The following is a 4,645-nucleotide window of genomic DNA, read 5'->3' on the forward strand; positions in this document are numbered from 1 at the left end:
TGATTCAAATGCGGAAGTTGGAGTCAATGGAAGAGCGAGCGCATTCAATCCATCCTCAACCGTATAGCCTTGCCCTTTATTTAGTGCTGCCTTTTAATCTTGCACCCTCTCTCACCAACTTCTCTCCCCCTCTTTAATTCATCTCTCTCTCCCGTAATCTCAACATCCCCATCTGATTCCTTTCGTGTACCCAAAGGGCATTGATCAAATGGCTGTGGTTAAACGGGCCAATCTGCAGTGAAGCGCAGCATATTATAGATTCGCTACTTCCTTTGTTGCTGTTTGTGGTTTGTGACGTGGTGTGACGAGAAACTAGACAGTCCATTAAACTTTGAGAAACATATGAAGTGATGTAGAAAGTGGTGGTGACTGGATCTTAGTGGGTAAAAGTGGATACGTGCCATGGTGGGGATTGTGGGCCCTCTCCAGTGTTCTTATGGCTTTCTCTATCGGAACCTTGCTTGCAGTTCCCTGCTCTTAAATGAGCCTTTTAATCTAGCCTATAAAGCAGTCCAAAATCCACCATCAGATGCACAGAGAGAAGGGTGAAGTTTACACGCAACAGAAGAGAAAGAGAGATAGAGCTTGGAAACGGAAGTGCTCGGTTCTGTTGATCAGAAGCTATGGTGTCCTTGCAAGCAGCCCTTTCCCCAGAGGAAAACTTATGCCTTAACCTCGAGAACCAGCTATCGAAGAAAAGGAAGAGGGAGGCCGGCGAAGAGAGTGACGACTTCTTTGCAAAGGAGATCAACTTGTTAAAGTCCAAGGATACGAAGCCCGACCTCGAGCTCCATCTGGACACTCCCTTGCCATTAGAGTGGCGCCAACGATGCCTTGATGGCAAGGTAGACTAATAATTCTATCCTCCTGGATATTAATTTGGAGAAGTTTAATTTATTCAACTTTATAAAACTAAAATTATAAATTCTGTAATATATATATTTTTATAATTAAGCTTGCTTGGAAGCTGTACTAACAGTTGCAGTAATCATTTCTTGCATTGCAGTCAGGCCAGAAACACTTAGATAGCATCAGGACACACAAGAGGAGCTCCAAAGATCCTAGAGGAAGTGCAGAGCCACTGACTTCATGTCCGAGCCTGGACCTCGAGCTCAACCTCACGTTTGAGCCCCCGAGAAGCCACATCAATGGAGAAGATAGAGCAAAGCAGGACTCTTGTGGCAATTGGTGCAATCCCAAGGATAATTCTGGCAGCATGTTGAAGTCCTTATCCTGGATATCCTTGATGCTGATCAACCGGCCGAGATGGTGGCTACTGTGTGCATGCGGTGCCATATGCTGGTCGTGATGTGCAAGGCCACTCTAACGTGCCCGAGTTGCAAATTTGTGCACCCACCAAACCGTAGCTCGTCTACGTTGGTTAAGCCAGGGTTTAAGCTTTTGCTTTGCGAGGATTAAGGATTAAGAGCGGGAATTCATGACAGATGACCATCAAAGAACCCGATTGTTAATTTGATGTCATGGCTTTTGTCTACCTCTCTGTTTCCTTGGGACACCTTACCAGAAAAAGAGATAAAAGTAGTGGAATATAATTTAAAGTAAGGTTGATAAGAGGACAGAGAGAGGGAACTTCCTTGGGTGATGTAAGTATATAAATACAAATGTGTTTAGTGGTAATTAAGTTCATGTATCAAGCATGGTGTAATATCTATATCTATATCTATCTATATATATATATATTGATCACCTTCCACTTCGAAGTGTGGCAGTTATATATGCTTGTTTACGCTTTTCTACGGGCAATAGGTAGTTTGCCTCGTTGTTTCTGGTAGTTTTTAAGTGGTTATTTTGGGTTTGAGAATTCAGATCCTGCATTAGCCTTACTGTGATGAGTCCTGTTGCGGCCAATCGCCTCGTCGCCCGATCGCCGGGAAGCGTGCACCTGCAAAAGGAAGTCCGCACTGACCGGAGGCGGCTCCGGCGGGGACCCTCCGACGGTCAAGTCAGAGAGGTGACTGGACAACAGTGAAATATAGACGGAGAGCTCGAGAGAGAGAGAAGCGAGCCTGTGTTTTTGGGAGAGACGGAGCGGATCGATCCCTTGCACTGTTGCCTTCCCCGGTATATATAGTGGAGCGCGGTATGGCGCCATCATTAATGGCGCGGACAAGTGAGGAACTGTCAACTCACTGTAGGCTGTCAGAGCCGCCGTGAAAACGTCATGTCGCCGTGTAGCCGTCTAATCACCAGGGTTGACCCGGCTCTCGGCGGGACAATGCCCCTAGGTAACTGTGCCGCATGTCCGTGTCAGAGCTGACAACGTCTGGCGGCCGTACGGTGGTTGGAGGAGCCGACCGAGGAAGTGGCCGAAGGAGTGTCGGCGGTTTCGCCGCCGCGGGTGGAGCCGGATGTCGTTCGGGAAGCCGAACATCGTCCGGAGGCGTCCGCTGGCGCAACGGGGGGCGCCGGGTCGAACTCCAGCATCCCATCACTGCCAGCCCCGTCGGTCGGGGCAGCTGATCGGGGGAAAGCCCCGATGGAGCCCTCGGAGGAGGAGAGATCAATGCCCCCAGCGCATACTACCCTGAGGGTGCGTCGGCCTTGGCCGACCACAACCTTGCGAGGAGGTTGTGCCAGGGGATCCTCCTCCCTACCGACGTTCAGTCGTTGCGGTCTCGGCAGGTGACCGAAATGCTGTCGCGGTTCTACCCGACAATGGTGGAGGTAAGCTTCGCGTCACCTTTTCCCTTAGAAAAATTTTTGCTTGCCACATAATTCTGACAAAGCTTTTTTCCGTCGACAGTTGATCTTCACCATGTCCGAGTTGGAGGCCGGATACCGAAGGTTTGGCGACGTTCGGGCAGCCTTTAAGGAAAGATCGGCGGCGGCCGAGGCCGAAAGAACGATGCTGGTCGACCAACTGCAGGAGTCGGTCGACCGGGAGGCCAAGTTGACGGACGAGGTCTCCCGGCTTATGGCCGAACTGAAGTCGGCCAAGAAGGAGGCCAAGCATAAAGGTCGGGTCGTGCGTCGTCTTCGACGCGAACGGGACGGTGCCACCTCCGAACTCCAAGGGGAATGCGAGCAACTTCGGGCCAGCCTGGGGAAGCTCGCGAAAATCGAAGAGGATTTGTCCATCGCCCAAATCGACGCCGAAATTGCCAGGGCCGAGGCGGAGTTGGCGAGGGAGGAGCTGGCCCATACTGAGGACGAGGTACGGTCGGCGAGGGAGTCGGCCGATCGTGCGGTTGAGGACTTCCGAGCCTCCGACCGGTACAAGGAGGAGATGCTCGAGTCGGGCTTCGCCTCCTATCGGGTCGGGTTTGAGGACGGTCGGGATGCCGTCCATGCCTTGTACCCGGAGGTGGACGTCAGCCGAGTCGCCCCGCTACTCGCCGAAGAGGAGGGAACCGAAGAGGAGGCCGACCATCTGTCGGGAGGCATCATCCCAGCGGAGGAAGCCGTCCCGGAGCAGGAGCCGACCGAAGGTCCCTTGCGACTGAAGGACATCCTTCTGCCGTGACCCAGCACCGCTCACGGTCGAGACGCCGATCCTTCCCGATCCTCCGTCGGTCGAAGAGATTAACCAGGACGAATGATCGGTCCAGCCGACCGTCTTCCTTTTGTCTCTTCTTGAAAATACATGTACTCGGGCTTCGGCCCGACTTTGTAATTTCTTTTGATCAATGAATGAAATTGTCTTCTCTTTTCCTTCTTGTTTGTAATGTTTCTTATCGCTGTAATGTCGAACCCTAGTCACCAACTTAGAGAAGTCGCCAACTCGGGTAAGTCGGTAGGACTTAACCGGCTTGCACAGCTCCGAAGTAGCTTGTGTCCCGACTTTAGGTCGGTTTCCAATAATTGTAGTTGCCGTTCGGGCGCATCTGTTAAGTGGGTGCCGACCGAACCTGTAAAGGTTCGGCAACCGGACCTCCGTAGATGCACTTAGTCGATCATCGTCCGGCGCAGTGTCGGGGGCATGATAGTAAGTCGGGTCCCCATGCTCTTGCGTCGGGTTTCATGTCCTTTGACAGACGGTGGCAAGCCGAGTGTCGTTCAGCCGCCGTAGGTCGGTCGGCGAGTAGTGGGTGCGACTAAGGTCGCATCATGTGATGGACGGTGGTAAGCCGAATATCCCTCGACCGGCCGTAGCCTGGTCGGAAGTCGCGGCAATAGCCGCGTGGGCTTTTAGCCTTTCTTCGGTCGGGGCCCGATCGGCCAGTCGGCCGATGGATTCTGTCCGAAAATTCGACCGTAGAAGGAGTATGAACTCCCGTCATCGTAGATGCATCGGTCCGTGTAAGGGGCCGATGTGTCGTCGGTGCCAGGTCCGCGTCGATGCGTCGGGGCTGAGCGCCGATCATAGTCGAAGGGTTAGAACTCCGATTTTTCAAACTGAACTTGTATTCCAACGATTGAATTACAGAATTCACGGGTAATACAGCTTCAAGTTGTCTGCGTTCCAAGTCCGGGGAATGGTTTTCCCCTCAAGGGTTCCAGCCGATAGGCTCTCGGCCCGAAGGTGTCAGCAACCTTGTAGGGTCCTTCCCAGTTGGGAGCCAACTTCCCTTGGTCCAAGGGCTTCGACACCTCCGCCTTCCTCAGGACTAGGTCGCCAGGTTTGAAGAGCTTTGGTCTGACCTTGGCGTTGTAGTACCGGGCGACCCTCTGTCGGTAGGAGGCC

At 52.7% G+C, this 4,645-nt stretch overlaps 1 non-coding gene across 1 annotated transcript; it reads left to right on the forward strand.

The window, feature by feature from the left end:
• Positions 1 to 512: 512 nt before the first annotated feature.
• LOC105048625 (uncharacterized) lies at positions 513 to 1,707 on the forward strand. The gene is made up of 2 exons (XR_012137508.1): positions 513 to 845; positions 1,007 to 1,707. It is a non-coding gene; the product is annotated as an uncharacterized protein (transcript).
• The last annotated feature ends 2,938 nt before the right edge of the window (positions 1,708 to 4,645 follow it).

Source organism: Elaeis guineensis, chromosome 16, assembly GCF_000442705.2.
Source record: "Elaeis guineensis isolate ETL-2024a chromosome 16, EG11, whole genome shotgun sequence".
Lineage (NCBI taxonomy): Eukaryota > Viridiplantae > Streptophyta > Magnoliopsida > Arecales > Arecaceae > Elaeis > Elaeis guineensis.